The 19,187-nt window shown below is 40.7% G+C and overlaps 2 protein-coding genes across 3 annotated transcripts in view; one reads left to right on the top strand and one right to left on the bottom strand.

The window, feature by feature from the left end:
- Nucleotides 1-19,187, bottom strand: part of CMSS1 (cms1 ribosomal small subunit homolog) — a 185,327-nt gene that overhangs the window by 141,474 nt on the left and 24,666 nt on the right. The gene's annotated exons all lie outside the window — the stretch shown is intronic.
- FILIP1L (filamin A interacting protein 1 like) overlaps nucleotides 1-19,187 on the top strand; it is a 160,239-nt gene that overhangs the window by 120,941 nt on the left and 20,111 nt on the right. The window contains exon 1 of one of the 2 annotated variants that reach the window (XM_028726641.2): nucleotides 6,383-6,541. The exons of the other annotated variant lie outside the window; for it this stretch is intronic. The gene's annotated coding sequence lies outside the window, so the exon portion shown is untranslated. Of the gene's footprint in view, nucleotides 1-6,382; nucleotides 6,542-19,187 lie in introns of those variants that run through there. 2 annotated transcript variants of the gene reach the window in all.

Genomic DNA, 19,187 nt, shown 5'->3' on the forward strand with positions numbered 1-19,187 from the left:
ATCCAACAGTGCTTCCACCTTATCAGGGTTGAGCAAGAAAAAGAAGACTGATTTTTGAATATACTTTAAAGGCATCATGCTCCTTAATTCCTGATCGATCAATTGATCTTTATGTGCTTTGTTAAAGCTAATCTGTGTGTTTTTTAAAGCACAAAAAAATCAAAAGTTCAAGCCCAAATTATTTGAAAGCATTGAGTAGACAAAACAAACCAGGCTCAACAGTCAGGAGGGAGCAGCTCTGTGTTGGCACGCAAGGGTCGCAATGACCTAATCAGGCTTTAGCTCTTGTTTCTCTGATTCTGTGGTATTCTATCCTGCCATAATATTTACAAGTACAACAAATTTCAAAAAACTATGATTAGTTACTAAGGAGACAGGAATTGTTTAGCAAGAGTCAGCATCTAAATCATTCCCTCTCCTCTTATAGAAGAGCATATTTGTAAGATCCCACTGTTTTCCCAGCTCCTTCTTACTAACGGTCTCTTTCTACAACAAGAAATGAATTTTATCTACCGAATCACTGTTCAGGGAGGGACCATGGCCCAGTGACAGGGCACATGGATTGTGTGCAGATGAGCCTTAGTTCAGTTTCTGAATTATTATGTTTTTAAAAGGACACGGGTAGCAGAAAGAGCTCTGTCAGATACCCCGGAGAGCCACTCCCAGTCACCAAGACCAGGGATGAGGAACCTATGGCCTTCCATGTGTTGATAAGAGTCCAACTCCCATCAGCCCCAGACAGTTTGGCTAATGGTAAGAAATTATGGGATTTGTGGTGCAGTAACATGTGGAAGGCTACAGGTTCCCAATCCTTGCAGGAGAGCGTCTTGGTTTAGCTCAGTATTAGAACAGCTTCATAGGTCTATGTTCAAACCAAGCCAGCAGGATCGGGAAACACATTTTCTTCAGCTGCACTCCAAAAAAACAGGAAACAGAAAGTAGAACAGATACTAGCATTTAAGATTCCTGCTCCATTTTATTATGGTAGGGGATAGCATAAAGACACATATGTGCCAGTTAATTTTGTGATGGTCAAAAAGCAGGTGAAGTGTTAACATGTCCCTCAGCACTCACTAAAAGTCAAAGAAAGCATCTCCATAAAAATACCTAAATTACACAGCACCTAGCAGAGTCGAGTACTTTCACCATATAAATGTGTGTTAATTTCAGCAGTATTTGAAAGATAAATATAGCATTTTAAAAAACTCAGTTCCTCCAAAATAACATATGAAATATCTACTTTGAAACAAGAAAGTGAGTAAGGGGAGGGAAAAAAATGTGGTGCAGGGCACTATAGACTACAAGTGATGTACAGAATGATTGACCACTTCCAAGGACAGCATGCATGGTTCCCTTAAACCTTCCCATGTTATCCTTCCAGCAACCATATGAGGCAGGTCAGCCAGTGAACTCCATGATCAAGTGGCAATTTGAACCTGAGTCTCATAACCACTACATCACATCAACTAGTATGTTGAGGAGGTTCAGAAAGGTTATGGTAAAGTTCTTCTCCCTAAAATGAGTACTGAGGGAGTCATTGTTTTTAAACTTGGAACTCAAAGAAGAAGCGTTGTACCAAGTGATACACAGAAATAGATCAGTGGCTACCATGGACCCTGAGACTCAACCACTACACACTCGGTGTCAGAAAATGCCCTACAGGAATAAAGAAGGGGTAATCTGAGAATCAGGCTTCAAGGCAGATGAGGCAGGTAACTATGCAGGGATATCTGCTCAGGATAAGTTGATGATCCACATCGTGGGTTGAAGGGAGAACTCCTCCACTCTTGCCTACCAAATCTATTGGGCTCAAGGGAGCAATATAACAACAACAACAACAACAACAACAACAACAACAACAACAACAACAACAACAACAACAATTTATTATTTATACCCTGCTCATCTGGCTCAGTTTCCCCCGCCACTCTGGGCGGCTTCCAACAAAATATTAAAATACAGCAAAAGGGCCAGCCAAAGTTGTTCACCTTTTTTTTTTTTTAGGATTGAAGTTGTTTTAAAGCAGGCATGTCCAAAGTCGATTTCGGGGGCCTAATCCGGCCTGCCGGGCGGTTTAATCCAACCCCTGTGGCAATTTATTTCCTGGGGTAAAATCCTAAAAAAGCTTTTGTGGAATTCAGCCCTCTTGTTGAATTTATACTGCTATATTCCTTTTAGAATGAATATATATATATATATATATATATATATATATATATATATATATGCTTTCGTAGATTTTCACGGGTATAGGTATGCAGGTTTTGGTGTCCTCGGGTGTCTTCCCGTGTAAAAGTTGGGGTGTCTAGGCGACGTTTCGACGAGGTCTCACTCGTCATCTTCAGGCTGGTGCTTTCGGCTTCTTGTTACTGGAACAGAGCAGGATCTCAGTGTTTGAGTTCCTATAAATACTGTTGAGGGGTGTGGTGTATAGCCTCCAATGTTCTGGGCCGAGAGGAAGTTCCCAGGCTAGTGTGCCTTTTCTTCTTTTGTTCCTTAGTTGCTTGAGGGATATCTTGAGTGATTTCTTGAGTGATATCCTGAGTACCACTTAGGTGGGTCATTAGGTGTGGATTAGTTGCTAAAGCCTTTGTGTCTTGACCTCTTGAACTTTGTGAAGAGTTTTTCTGAGAAGATGGCTGTAGTTGTGCTCTGGCTTGGCTTCGTGTATAGGGGCGAGCTGTGGTTTTGTGGCCTGTGCCAGCCAGATCTGTGTAGGGATTGCAGGGGGGTGCAGCATCCGGAGGTGCCATCATGGTTTGGCTACTGGATGGTGTCTGTAATTTATCTGTGGAGAGGGTCTGGGTTTGGGTCTGGTGTGGTTGATTGGTGATGGCGTTCTGTGTGCCTCTGGATCTGGTGTCAGTTTTTGTGGGGAGGGCTAATTTCCAGATGTCTGGCAAGCGGGATGTGTCGTCACGCTTGTTCATGTTGTGAGGGTGTTTCTCTATCTCGATGGCTTCCATGATTATTCTCTTGTGGTGATGTTCCATGTTAGAGAGCAATTTGGAATCTGCAAAATTAATTTCGTGTCCTGTTTCTTTCATGTGTTGGAAAAGAGAGGAAGTTTTTTCTTCTTTTTTGACGGCATTCTTGTGTTCTGCCCAGCCACGTACATTGGACAAACAAACAGACGAATAAATGCACGTATCGCAGAACACAAGAATGCCGTCAAAAAAGAAGAAAAAACTTCCTCTCTTTTCCAACACATGAAAGAAACAGGACACGAAATTAATTTTGCAGATTCCAAATTGCTCTCTAACATGGAACATCACCACAAGAGAATAATCATGGAAGCCATCGAGATAGAGAAACACCCTCACAACATGAACAAGCGTGACGACACATCCCGCTTGCCAGACATCTGGAAATTAGCCCTCCCCACAAAAACTGACACCAGATCCAGAGGCACACAGAACGCCATCACCAATCAACCACACCAGACCCAAACCCAGACCCTCTCCACAGATAAATTACAGACACCATCCAGTAGCCAAACCATGATGGCACCTCCGGATGCTGCACCCCCCTGCAATCCCTACACAGATCTGGCTGGCACAGGCCACAAAACCACAGCTCGCCCCTATACACGAAGCCAAGCCAGAGCACAACTACAGCCATCTTCTCAGAAAAACTCTTCACAAAGTTCAAGAGGTCAAGACACAAAGGCTTTAGCAACTAATCCACACCTAATGACCCACCTAAGTGGTACTCAGGATATCACTCAAGAAATCACTCAAGATATCCCTCAAGCAACTAAGGAACAAAAGAAGAAAAGGCACACTAGCCTGGGAACTTCCTCTCGGCCCAGAACATTGGAGGCTATACACCACACCCCTCAACAGTATTTATAGGAACTCAAACACTGAGATCCTGCTCTGTTCCAGTAACAAGAAGCCGAAAGCACCAGCCTGAAGATGACGAGTGAGACCTCGTCGAAACGTCGCCTAGACACCCCAACTTTTACACGGGAAGACACCCGAGGACACCAAAACCTGCATATATATATATATATATATATATATATATATATATATACTTGTTTTATAACACTAATGATTTGATCTGTGTCATATTCAACTAAGTTTTACACAGAGTAGACCCACTTAAATTAATGACTGTGTTATGGCCATAAATTCCAGTAGGTCTACTTAAACTTATTTGAATACCACCCTCTTTTTTAAATTGTATTTTGCATTGTTGCAACGTGTTCTGGAACATTATGGTGAAGTGCAAGCAATAAATCTTTTAAATAAATAAGCAAGGGCACACTTAAAATTATGAATTGAATACATGCTCAGCCTGACAATTTTACTTTCAAGAGCAGAGCACACACAAACACACTCCTGGTTTTCTCTCAGGCTTTCTCCATTTCAGCAACCTAGTTGTTGATCAACTGGGAGTAAGAAACCCTACAAATCACCCAGAGTCCTAGCAGATGTGTCCTCTATCCACCCATACACAAAGGGATATTTTTAATTTTGCATAATTGCATACAGTGACCCCAGCTCAGTGATAGAGCACATGCTTTGGATGCACAAGTTATTAGGTTCAACCACTTACATCTCTAGTTAAAGGAAGCAAATGGGAAATACCTGTTTGCCTATCTCCAGAGGCTTGCAGGTAGCACAGGTGTGGGGAACCTTTGGTCCTCTAGATGTTGCTGAACTACAATTCCCATCAACACTGGCCACTGTCCATGTGTGCTGAGGATGGTGGGAGTTGTGGCTCAGAAGAGACAAAGGTCGCCCATACCCGAGTAGACAATACTGTACTCAACTAGATAAACAAGTAATCTAATCTGGTAAAGGGACGCGGGTGGCACTGTGGGTTAAACCACAGAGCCTAGGACTTGCCGATCAGAAGGTCAGCAGTTCGAATCCCTGCAATGGGGTGAGCTCCTGTTGCTCAGTCCCTGCTCCTGCCAACCTAGCAGTTCAAAAGCACCTCAAAGTGCAAGTAGATAAATAGGTACCACTCTGGCGGGAAGGTAAACGGCGTTTCCGTGTGCTGCTCTGGTTCACCAGACGCAGCTTAGTCATGCTGGCCACATGACCCAGAAGCTGTACACCGGCTCCCTCGGCCAATAAAGCGAAATGAGCGCTGCAACCCCAGAGTCGACCACGACTGGACCTAATGGTCAGAGGTCCCTTTACCTTTAATCTGGTAAAAGGATGTTTCCCATGTTATGACAGTTACATAATTGAAATACACTTCTGACAAATATTGTATTTTTCAAAAAAATTATCAAATAATTTCTTCATATTTTCATGGTGTCACTCAACTTCTTTTAGATAGGCTTGTGCTATTTTATGCATCTGAATATCAGACTAATATTTTATAATATTTGAATAATTAAAGTATGCATCAGTAAACAATTAAAGGAAGAAATCCTAAACTCAGTGTCTAGGGAGTAATTCCGCCATACTTTGAGCAACTTACTTCTGAGTAAACATGGACAGACTTATACCGCAAAGGACTGAACTTCAAGTAATTCATAAATGAAGGCAGATGTGCTCTGCTACATGGATTAGGGACACAACAAAGTGGTTTTAAAGAGCTATTCATATAGCTTCAGACTCTTTCATTAACATGCAAGGGATTTAATCAGATAATTCCCAATAACCTTTCAATGAGACTCTGCAGTCTTTTTCTTGCAGTCCCTCCCCCTTCACATATCACAGAAGCAAATTAGGTTACATGCCCTTAAATTCTAAAACTCTTTCTCTATTTTCAGCCTCCCTGTATTATCTTTCCCAGTTATTAATCAAATGAATGTCCTCTTTAAAAACTTTCAGTTTAGTACAGCATACCCAGTGAAGAATCTTAATCAAATTTAAGTGAAAGGGCTGTAAAAGTGGGCTTAAAGGGGAAAATAGTGAGCACACACTCAACACACACCCCAGTTTCTCATCTGGCCTTCCCATCATCACTTGAAGAATTGTTTTCTAGTTACATCATCAGGAAATAAAACACAGAACAAAAAGAAGAAGAACGCTTGGTGTTCATACTTCTCTCAAAGGATTCCAGCTAAGCTTCTCCCCCCCCACACACTTTTTTTTAAGAGAAGGAGCAGGAGGGAGAAACCTACGATCCAATTCCCCCAAACAGTTGTGTTGTGGAAAACCAAGATGAAAAGATTAAAATGCAACAACCAGTTTATTACTCTGTCATCAGCAGAGAGAAGGAACTGCTCTGAACTTAACTCTCCCGAACATTCATTTTGGCCACAAACTGATTAGACAAACGAAATGTTTCACACAGTCCAAAGTGTTAGCTGGAGCCAGAACACATTAATAAGCTTTGAGCTCTGGCTATCATTGAAATACACTACAGACACAACGAGTCTGCACAACACAGAGTTCCTTATATGGTATTGCCATGACGTAATGCTCCATAGGCTTGGGGCATGCAGAGAGTCTCTCTCTCATTGTTTGGTGTAACTGCTGGAATGCTCACATCCCTGATGCCTAAGAGAATCAAAATCCCAGCATCGCGGAGCAATAGCTAACACAGGGACTCTGCAGTTCATTCACTGAAGGTAAGAGGGAAGTTGTGGGATGAAGTTTCTTTTAGCAACCAATAGACATTTTGCTTCAAAGTTAACTTGGTTCACTTTAAGAAATCCACAGCGTGCATGATTTAATTAGCATAACAGAGGTTTTTGAAGCATCAGCTACAGCAAACAACTACTAAACTGTTTTTTAATGCTCTCCCTTTAAGCAGAGGAGGCTATTTCCAAACCAAAAGATGAGGCTTTAATACTGAGAAAGGGGGAACCTATGAATTACACTCCGATTCCAAGTGTGTGCTGGACAGAGTCATAACTATATTTAAAATTGTGGGAAAGGACCCAGCAACGTTGTAATGTTCTGGATAAAAAGTTTTAGCGATTATTTTTATACATTCAAGTGACACACTAACAGGCATGTGGAAACATGTATATAAAAGAGTTTGTTGTACTTTTGAACAATTTTAGAAGATGTACTCAAGGAGATACTGCATTAGAATTTTTTTTAAATGCAACTATTAATGCAAATGTTTCCGTTATATTCAGGAGTTGCTTTTTGTTTGTTTGACTGCATATGTTCAGTTTAAAGAGGAAAGGCAGACTAGTTACCTTTAAGATCCTTTTCATACCTTTGTTTAAAGAAATAGCGCTGCTTAAGAAACGGAAGCTTTTCTTCCCTGAAAAGCACATTTCTGCAAGGTGCTAATTGGTCCAGGTAACCAGGCATTAAGGTCACTCAACATTTCTCAGTACAGGGCTGAACCCTAACAGAGTGATCTGTACCATGTCACCATTTTTCCTATCAGCAATATTTATTCATGGCAAGATTAAACAGTGTAGTCAACTGAATTTAACATGTGAATGCAAAAGATTTTTTTTTGGGGGGGGGAGGGAGTTTGAAGGTACACATAAACTTGCACTATTCTGTAATGTGTATTCTGTATTCACCAGCTATATCTTTAAAAATTGTATGTTGATTTGCGGAAATTAGAACTTCCTGTGTATTAATTTAAGGCTACTAAAACAATGCCTCTGAAGGACAATTGGAACCATGCAATCTTAATTTTTTTTTTAAGTACTAAATATTATGGAAAGAAACAGTTAGCTTAGCAGTATTTGTTTTTGTTTTTTAAGAGGTGCTTGCAATGTTTATAGCATGTGCACATCACCACACGTATAACTTACCTGATGCTTGAGAACTTTGGATTTTGTTTTAAATACTGTACCAACGTAGAAGCAGTAAGCACAATGTGGGGGGAAGCATCTGATTCATAGAAACTTTCCCAAATGGCTAACATTCTAAAATCTGCCAAGGTGAACCTTTCACTCACTACTAACTCACCTACATCTGGCAAATTAGCAATGTTTTCTAGGCTTTTGGAACAAAGCTGCTCAATTAAGGAAGCGGCTCAACAGCAGCTTGCTGAATTGATTTACAAAGCGAAAGACATCAACTCAAACAAACTTGGTTGTTTTTTTTTAAGGGAGCAACTTATATCTAGGAGAGGCTTCTTTCTACTTGTTAGTTGCACCTGCAGAACATCCCCAGGTGTTATAGTTCCCCAAGTCTTATATGGTTAACTGTTGCTTTATCAAATGCATCTGCCATTTCACTACTTAGCAAACAGAAACATTTCACTTCATTGAGGAGAAGGGCATACCTTGAGCCAAAGGGTGCCAAAAAGTACATTACAAGGCACCACAAGATAAAGTTCAAAAGCTAAATCAGTTATCTGAAAATGAACAAGTAACATAAAAGTTTATTTGGTAGTGCTTTTAAGCAGCAATGCAAAGGCTCTTCCAATCAGCTTTTGAAACCACCAGAGGAGGGAAATCATTAATTACTATTTAACATTCATCTTAAAAACACCGACAGAACAACAAACTGCATCTAAGCTGATGAACTAACTAATCAAAAGCATTTACACTTCTTGTATAATTATATGGATTAAAACTTAATTCAGACATAAAGTTAAATATGGCTCTCATTCACCTGACAGCATAAAAGTTAGTTTTTAAGAATTTCACCCACACCTCTAATTTCAAAACCACTCATCAATATTGCATTATTTTCACCCCCCGTTTTTGTTTTCACATGATCCTTGGTAATCAAACTGTGTAAAGACATACTAAAGAAACCGGCAAAAACTAAAGCCTGATTGATTCCTGTGGGGAATTTAAGCACATGCTGAACTTCTTTGCAGATAAGACCTTAAACCTTTAACTTTGGTTTATCATGCCCATTCCACCATGTGTGTGGAAACCCAATTACATTTCTAATTGTAAGAAATGCATTGTATCTATTAGGGACATTCTAATATGTCTTACTGGCCATCTGAATTTGCTTTGCAAATGCCAGTGGATTACTGATGATTGATGGGAGTCATGTTTATAGATTCAACAGTATGTTTATGGAACAAAGGGAAACTCTGAGGGCCTTGAATAGTAATGGTGTTGCTTTAGTGACATCACTGTGGACAATGTAACTTGTGGCCCATTACAACACTCCCCGTTCTAATATGGTGGTACCTCTGGTTACAAACTTAATTCGTTCCGGATGTCCTTTCTTAACGTGAAACTGTTCTTAAGCTGAGGTACTACTTTAGCTAATGGGGCCTCCTGCTGCCACCGCGCCACCAGTGCACGATTTCTGTTCTCATCCTGAGGTAAAGTTCTTAACTACTTCTGGGTTAGCGGAGTCTGTAACCCGAAGTGTTTGTAACTCGAGCTACCACTGTATACTGTTCCAAATACCCTAAATCTCACATAGACTTATTAACAGCACTATAACATTAACTGGTTTCATCCTCAAAAGATATTTTTCTCAGAACATGCAATTTTCAAAATTAGTTAATATTAAACAATTAAAGTGTTCTGTGGTGACTGAACAGCCTCTTATGCAGATGTAATTTTATTAAAGTTGCTACTCCATCAATTGCAGCCATTCTAAGGTGTTTAGCAAGAATCAACATGAAGTATGCCTTCATGTATTTATTTATTTTTCTTAACAGCCAGTTCTTCACAAGCAGCTATTAGTTTAATGGAATCAGCTGGAATTCTAGTTTTTTAAATGTTAGAGGGTTGGCATCCTTCAAAAATTAACTGGAATGGCAATTATTTAGCTCCTTTGACCGTTAGAACCTTAAATGGAATGGAAGTGCTTGTACACATTACTTTTCCCTCCAGAAAAAGGTCAAAGGAGGTCACAGCTGATTTTTTGGAATATCAGAATAATAAAGAATAAGTTAAAAGAAAAGCCTTCCAAGTTAAGAAGGTAGCATAAAACCACATGGCTACCACAAAACGCCACACCACCTTCCTCTGTGCCCTTTTAAAGCAATAAGGGAGAATGTGGGGATGCCCTCACCCTATCTTTCATGTCTCTGTGCCCATCTCTGCTACCCTGATGTAGGACAGTAGTGTCTGCAGCAAGGAGCATGCTGTACCCACGAAGGCTCCTCACATGATTTAGAAACCAGCAGGATCAGGGTTCGTAATTATGCCGGGAGGCTACATTAGAGAAGCCTTCCTGCTGCAGACATTCAGACCTCCAACTCCTAGAGGATGACAGGACTGGTGATAGGAGGGGGCGGAGCCAACATGCTTGTTTCCTCCTTCTCCCTCGCATCAATTGTATAGAGAAATTGACCAGCCACATAGTACCACAGGTAACTAAACATCCACTGTCCTGCTCCATCCACAAACCACTCAGCTGAAAGGAGCAGAGGGGGCAGGAAACAGGTTAATGTAACAATAATACTGTGGGTGTGAACAAGCTTATTTATATTCTCACATCAGCTCTTAAAATTTCAGGCTTTAATCCTCTAAAAGAGAGCAATCTATCCTAAGCGGTACTGATAAGAAAAATATATATAGAAAAAGGTATATAGTGTATTTACAACACCTCATTTAGCAAACCACATCCATTAATAATGTCAACTGCCACAAAGGGGCTGCCTTACAATGAAAATGGTAAAGATTATGTACTGTTTTGGGGTTTTTTTTAAAGTGTCTTTTTATCATCTGCTTCCCTTGATGAAGATTGTTCACTCAAAATCCAAAGAAAATGCTATTTACACTTTCTAAGGTTGTCTTTTGTATCCTATGCCATAACTAGGGAACTGCTGTAGTCCCCCTTGATGAAATGTCATTTAAAATCTGTTTCGGGACCAATTAATGTTTTTTTGTACACCTATATTCCTTATGGTAATAATGAACAGAATGAAGTCATCAAAATTAGGTTCTTCTTTCCTCAGCAGGATTAAAGGCTTAGTTGAATGACTAATGTAGTACTGACTTCATAAGGGTAATGGCTAGAATGCACAATCATTGCTAACAGAGGCTCTACAGAACCCCATGTGGTAGAACTATTTTGCATTCTTTCATACAATTTTCTACATGCATTTCTCAGACTGCGACCTGAATAACCACTTTAAAAGGTACTAGAAAAAGCTCTGCTCTTGCGAGAAGCAAAGGATGCTTCATACCAGATGAAAGGGAGATAGCATGGCCGCCACATGTCCCATCACAAATACTATGACATTTGAAGGGGAGTTAAGTATTTGCCTGTGGCATGTTTGCCACTTGTGAGTACAGTGGTGCCTCAGGTTACATATGCTTCAGGTTACATACGCTTCAGGTTACAGACTCCGCTGACCCAGAAATAGTGCTTCAAGTTAAGAACTTTGCTTCAGGATCAGAACAGAAATCGGGCTCCGGCGGCACAGCGGCAGCGGGAGGCCCCATTAGCTAAAGTGGTGCTTCAGGTTAAGAACAGTTTCAGGTTAAGAACGGATCTCCGGAACGAATTAAGTATTTAACCTGAGGTACCACTGTACTCAGAATCCCATTCCACACTGGTAGCATTTGAATCCAGGAACACTGGAGCTCAGATGAATTATATGTAAGCTTGACCCACAAGATCTCAACCACACAGCAGTGGCAAACCACTTGATTAAAAACCTAACCTAAGCATTTCTTTACACTGCCGTCATGGGGGAACCCATCACCCAATGTTAAATAAAAACACCAAACTCATCCCATGTTTGTATCCTGTCCTCTTCACCATTCTTCACGTCTCCAAATCAATATTTCTTAGCACAGCACAAGTTCAACCATGTGTCAGTTAAAGCATCCCCCTTCCACCCCCATTCCTCAACAGTACTGCTCAGCAATACAAGAGACAACGCCACACTCCCAACAGTGTCCAGCCAATGAACTTCTCCTTGTTAAGGAAAAGCAAGTTTAATAACTACTAGAGACTGAAATGTTTCTAAAGTGCTGCAGTCAAACCTAGAAAACTAAGGCACCACAAGCACACATACAAACAGCGCCTAAGAAATTACAATTACTGATTAATAAGCAGCTATTTAAGTAGCAAAACCAAATAAATTAATTGCAGTGCTATCATTCCTGACCTCTTCCAGATGTTGAAATATTCTTGCTAGTTATATAGCTCCAAATATTTTAATTATGCAAGGGAACTGCAACTCTTTCTAATATAAGATTAACCTTGGCCATCTTTTTTCACTGTGATTCCCATGGGTTGTATATGTAGTACTGCATGTTATACTTCAGGCTTACCTAAGAAGATTTTTGAGATTTGTATCAAACTGTCTACGTATTTAGTGCTACAAGCTTTCTTTCGGTAGGGATTCTGATTGTAAGACTGTCTCGGGTTTTCACATTCAAATTTAAGCTGCATAACTAACTTGTGAGAGGTGTTACAACTCCTGAAGGGAGCTGGGTTCTTGTTAGCATTTCACACAATATTATCAGCATACATCCAGAATCTTTTGCAGCCTGCAGCCTTCTGGGACCTAATGAAATGTCTAGCTTTCACACAGCAGATGCCAAGAATTTGATACAGAAGAACCAACAGTCCATTTCTAGGAATAACCTATCACATTAACACTACCAAGCTTTATTGCACTCAGCAGGGCATGGCGGAGAGATAGACTGTACTCCTTCACAGTCAACAGCAGACAACACTTCCTCTTCTCACACTGATTTAGCGCATGAACACCTGAAATTAAGTCTGCTGGCAGATGTGCAAGCTGAGGTGCAAAACAGTACAGTGGTGCCTCGCAAGACGAAATTAATTCGTTCCGCGAGTTTTGTCGTCTTGCGATTTTTTTCATCCTGTGAAGCACAGTGTCGGGAAAGTTTTGGAAAAGCTTCAAAAATCACCAAAGTCTTTAAAAACCTCAAAAAAGGCTACCACACCGCGTTCTATGAGTTGCTCCTCGAAGTCAAGTCACAACTGTATTAACGGTGTTAAGAAAAAGGAAACAAACTTGCAAGACGTTTCCATCTTGCGAAGCAAGCCCATAGGGAAAATCGTCTTGCGAAGCAGCTCAAAAAACAAAAAACCCTTTCGTCTAGCGAGTTTTTTGTCTTGCGAGGCATTCGTCTTGCGAGGTACCACTGTACATGCATCTTCCCACAGAAGAAAATGCTTGGGCTCAGCTTCATGTGTTCTAAATAAGCATGCAGCTTGCTTGTGCTCCTTCTTTGGGCTCATATTTAAAAATATGCTACATGTAATATATATATATGCATATATGCATGCTATTACACCTTTTTAATACCCTCCCCATCACACCCTTCACATGTCACCAGTATTCTTCCGTACTTTTGTCACAACTTTGGCTCCCCCTTGATGCAGGCTATGTTTTACGGATAAGCCATCTTTCTGCTTGTCTAGAATGGCTGAACCCACTCTAGGGATTATTTACCGAAGCTGCTATGTCAGACCATTCTATTGCCATAATTCAGCCAAGCACTGGAATGCTGCTGCTCTCCTTCAACTTCCTCCTAGCTGACAGGAAATTTAGGCACAAATGTGGACCAATCACAATCCAGCTCCCAGGGGGAGGGAAAATTCAGCTGAATGTTAATGTAATAAATAATATGGACCCAGTGCAATAGGAAACGAGAGGAGTAGAAAGAAGCAAAGTAAATTCAGCATGGGCAGTGTGCGAATAAGGGAAGTTATAATATAGGAAAGGAAGCAGGGAGCAAGAAAGACATGTTCATGGTTGACGACAGAAAATAAGAGGGGGAATAGCTAAACATGGCATTTCAGAAGGAAAGGCATCATGAGATGGGGCAGAATGGCTGAAGGAGGGAGGAAAGAGGAAGTAGTATTAGTATAAAAAATCACAGAGTTGGAATCATAGAGTTGGAAGAAAGCCACGAGTGTCCTCTAGCCCAATCCTTTGCACTGCAGGAATCTTTTTGCCCAACGTGGGGCTCAAACCCATGACCCTGAGATGAAGAGTCTCATGCTCTACCAACAGAGCTATCAGGTGGTGGAGGAGCTCCTACTCTCCCAGTGCCAACTCAGTGTCTAGACCTGCATCACACGCCCTTTAGGCTGAGAGCCAAGGTGGTCATACTTGACTTAACTTTTGCATTCAGTCTATAGGGGAAAAAATAGTCTCAGAGTACGCCCAGTTCCTGGAAATGTTCTGGGAAAATGACATTTATGACCAGTCAACAATAAGTTGTTAGTGGCAAAGAGCCATTTCCAAATGCATCCAAAATATTAGCTAATTTAAGAAAGATAAAGTCTCAGAATGGTTGCGTAATTTTTCTTGAGTTTCCTTAAGATATCAGCACAAACCAGCAAATTACAGTAATACTTGAAGGAAAGAATGCTGTAATGCACAGAGGAACAGATACTCTTCTCAAAACAATTCTTTGGAACAGCCATAAACTGAGTCATGGTCCAAAGCACACTTCCTGAGAAGCAATGCTCCCTGAAACCAGTGAAGCTCACTTCGAGGTCATACAAGTGCACTTAGGATCAGGAAGCCAGTGGCCATTCCAAAGAACAGGAAACTTGCTAAATCAAGGAACTCAATAGTCGTATGTCACACAACTTTTGGACAAGGTGTGAGTCCAGAAATTTGCAAGTGAAACCAGATGAGATTAATTAAATACACAAACATGCAAATTTGGAGACAAAGGTCAACATTAACAAAACATTGGTTTTGCCTAACCCCTCCATATATGTGGCTTGCAACCATACTTAATACACCCTATAGCCAGAATCCTAGAAACGCTGCTATTACTAGTAACTGCCTTCATGTTTTACAACCAAAATTCAATTGCCTTAAGATTTTAAGTCAAAAGCAAGCTAATTGTGCTCCTAATATACTTTAGAAATGCTGTATCTAATACAAAAAGCTGCTGCGCCACTGCCACTGGAAGACAGCATGCTTTTTGTGATAAGGTATCCCAGTACTTCTTACTTAACTGTTACCTTATACCTTACAGAGCATGAGCTAGAATTTTCCCTCAGATATAAACTCATGAGAGGACCTTGGGCAATCCACTGTCTCTTAAAGCTTCCCCCAACTGTGCAATGGGGGGATTAAAAATGGCTCATGTGAGACGGCTGTTGTTTTCCGAACACTTAGGGCAAATGGCATATGAATAGCAAGTATCTTTAGATTCTACACTATGCTAACATCGTGGGTGCTAGCAAGGAAGTAGTGAGCTTCCCACTGTCCCAATGTGCTTTAGCAAAAACCAGCTTATGGTGTCTGGAGCAAGACAGTACTTTCTCCTCTTGTGGGAAGATGATACCTTCTCTCCTCTAGCACTTGGGATCCTAGCACTGAAATCCATGTTTTTTTAACCTCTTTATTATTTTTGAGGCACCATAAACAGCCAAGATGAACTTGGGGTTACCTTAGGGCCCCAAAGAGCCCACAACATTCCTGAGAGCAACTCTGTTTTCTCCACTCCTTGTTGCTGTTCTTCTGGGGGAGAGACATAATTCAGTGGTTCAGCATCTGCCTTGTATGCAGAAACTCCCAGGTTCAATCCCCGATGTCTCCAGGTTGGGTTGGGAATGCCTCCTGTCTGAAACCCTGGAGAGGCACTGGTAGTCACGTGCAGGCAAGACTGAGCTAGGTCTGACTCAGAATAAGGCAGCTATTCTTACTGCCAGAACTACTACTTTTGTTTCTGGCAGGAACTCGGCATTTGGGGTGAGCAGGCTTTTGTTCTTCACTAAGAGACCCAGGGGCTTTGGGCACCTAAGACCAGCCCACCAAACTACATAAAAATAAAGAAATGTTTGGTACTTTGGGTCAAGAACAAACATGGGGGGGGGGGACACCCAATACAGTCATTCCATTCATTATATGATTACATTAAAAAGCTAAACTGGCAAGTTTAATCTAGGAACAAGAGAGGAAAGCCAAGTCAGAAGATAAATTAAAATTCAGGGAGTTCTTTCCTCATAGCCCTGTGCTCTGACCACCATCCCACATCTCTAGTGTCTAATCTTTCCATTTCCTCCTGTTAGCCTTGCATCTGCACAACAGTAATTTCCTGGCTGATGTAAAACTCAATGAGTTCCAGTTTCTGCTGCTACAAATGAAATCACTTGCTCCTTTTCTGGCCTAGAATCAATCTAGTCATGAGATAGAAAAGGAAGGCGCTTAACACTCTCTCTCTCTCTCTCTCTCTCTCTCTCTCGCACACCACAAATGGGAGAACAAATAAGATGGCATTTCTGCTCAATAATTGAAGCTCCATCATTAAAAATAAACAGTCTCCTTATAAATGCTCACTGCAAGCAAGGGTAAACCAGATCAAGGCCATTTCATTAGGCTGGAGGGTAAGCGGTCAGAAGGCAGACAAATCTAGCCTCGGAATTCAGCCTAGGTATGTACTGAATGAGGCTTAAGGCTAAGGAATGCAAGCAGAAACCTCTATGATTGCTGCAACAAAGGCTGGTTGGCAACATGTAGAGCAATCCTATACAGGCTTACTCAGATGCAAATCTTATAGAGTTTAGTAAGGTGTACTGAAATGTGCACAAAAATTTCAAGACTTCCGATTATCTTCCACACATTGGCTTTTCTAGTTAGTGGAAGCAGAAGTGAGCCTCAAATTCAGGTTGGAAATTTACATGTAAGGCAAATTTATATCTGTTCACTGAAGGATCTTTGTCAGGACTACTGGAGTTTACAGAGAGGCTCTCAATAGCTGCGCTCTCTCTCTCTCTCTCTCTCTCTCTCTCTCTCTCTCTCTCTCTCTCTCACACACACACACACACACACACACGCAAACACTTAAAATGATGAATGGTGGAACAGCCCATAAGTTCCAGGTTCAGCATATGTTAACATTACCATTCAGTTGCAAGTCAAACTTTACGTATTGATTCAGAAGGAAGTTCCACTGAGTTCAATGCAGCTTCTGCCCAGGTAAGTGGATGGCAGGATTACAACATTAGACTGCTATCCAAACGCCACTGAACTCAGTGGAGTTTCCTTCAAAGTCATTATGCGCAGGGATGAACTGTTGAGTTATTTGTGCACCAAAGCAGCTGGTCAAACAAACAAACAAACAAACAAACAAACAAACAAACTGTAAGAGTTGATTTGAAATTAAAAACCTCTTATAGGCTAATTTAGATTTACATCCAGAGTGTGCATGTGGACTTTTGAAACTTTAAACAAAATCTTAAAGACTGCAGTGTCAATTGAAGAGGTAGTTGTGCTTGTAACCTCAAAATCCACTTATTGCCCACTTACGGTGCAGAAGATACCAGGTCCTAAGCCTAAGGCAATTGTTGTAGATACTCATAAAACCTAGAAAAGAATAACTGCAGGGGAAGTTCAGATATATGAACTCTAACATATTTTTTCAAGACTAAAATACAACAACACATTATATTATAAAATATGATGTTGCTACAAGCTGTTCTCATTACCTAAATAAAAAGTGTAATAATAAACCATAATAAGAATAGGAACTTACATAGTTGTAAGAGACTCTAAAAGACAAGCAGTAAAAGAGATGCTTATCTGAATCAGTCTAGCTCATATTCATGTCTATAAAACTTAATTCAAATAACTGCTTTTGCTGGAATTTATTCAATTTTTGAGTTTAAAAAAGAAAGAAATCCAAAGGCTTGGCTACATGATACATCTAACTTTCCTTTCATGGTTGCTGCATTCTTATGAAAAAGAACTGAAAGTCAAAGTAAGTTATTTCATCCATTTAAGAAGCTGGTTATTTATTAATAAATCACATTCATTTTTCATGCTTGCACAAATAAATACAGCTTGGGACACAGAACAACATGATAACCCTATATCAAATATCAAGAATGTGCACTATTGTGAAAAATTCCATATTCCAATCACCCAAACATTTAACTTAAAGTTTTAGAACAGCTTCTCTTTGTTCCTAAGGCGGCTGGAATGTAAATGAAGAAATTAAGACTCTCACATGACAGTTATATCATGTCATAATATTAATTTCTTTCTTTAAATACATTTCCAGCTACAGTATAAAAGGAAACATGTAGAGAAATAACAACCTTTCATTTCTCTGTAGATTGAGAACTACATTTGTCAACCTTTCCATCTCTTAAGCTTCTTCACTGGAGCAGAGGAGAAGGGGGGCCAAATAAAGAAATGGTTCATTTTGATATGGCTGCAACTTCAGAATGAACTCAATAAGTGTGCAATTCCTGACATTATTTTAAAAAGTCAATTCTGCATGTCAACTTCCCTTTTGAGCTTTTTGGAAAATTCACAAAGTTCTATGGGAACATGAATATGTGTGACAATCTCTTTGCCTATCTCTTCATTTTATTTATGCACTTGGCAAACTTTGGCTTTTTGTTGTTGCTGTTGTTTAGTCGTTTAGTCATGTCCGACTCTTTGTGACCCCATGGACCAGAGCACGCCAGGCACTCCTGTCTTCCACCGCCTCCCGCAGTTTGGTCAAACTCATGGTGGTAGCTTCAAGAACACCATCCAACCATCTCGTCCTCTGTCGTCCCCTTCTCCTTGTGCCCTCCATCTTTCCCAACATCAGGGTCTTTTCCAGGGAGTCTTCTCTTCTCATGAGGTGGCCAAAGTATTGGAGCCTCAGCTTCACGATCTGTCCTTCCAGTGAGCACTCAGGGCTGATTTCCTTAAGAATGGATAGGTTTGATCTTCTTGCAGTCCATGGGACTCTCAAGAGTCTCCTCCAGCACCAGAATTCAAAAGCATCAATTCTTCGGCAATCAGCCTTCTTTATGGTCCAGCTCTCACTTCCATACATCACTACTGGGAAAACCATAGCTTAACAAACTTTGGCTACAACTGTCTAAATCAGGGGGGAGGAACCTCAGGCTCAGGGGCCAAATGTGTCCCTCCAAGTCTCTCTATCCAGCCCTTGGGAACTTCTTCCCTGTTGGCATCCATTCGAGACAATTTGGTCCACAATCCACAGCCATGCCACATTTTACCTTGTCTACTAACAGGAAGCCTATCTGAAGAGCCATTGATAACACAGGCGTTAAAAGCAGAAGATATCCAAATTGCAATAATACTCTCAAGGCCTTGCAAGTCTAAATAAATGCTTTGGCAATAAACTTCACAGGATGGGTACCACAACTAATCCTGTTGTTTCATCTACCCCAGCCAATTCTCAGCTTCGTAACTTGAAGCAAGGGCCCATTCCAGAAGTTGTTAGACCCAAGTAAGCATGGACAATGGTTAGGGATGAGGGAAGCTGAATTACAACAACATCTGGAGGGCTACAGGTTGCCTACCCCTGATTTAATGGAAATTTCAGTAGGATCCCCTCAAGTAATCTTGAAACAGGGGAGCTCATAGGGGAATGAAGTACAAGTCTTCAGGGACAAGGATAA

Source organism: Podarcis muralis, chromosome 4 (assembly GCF_964188315.1).
Source record: "Podarcis muralis chromosome 4, rPodMur119.hap1.1, whole genome shotgun sequence".
Lineage (NCBI taxonomy): Eukaryota > Metazoa > Chordata > Lepidosauria > Squamata > Lacertidae > Podarcis > Podarcis muralis.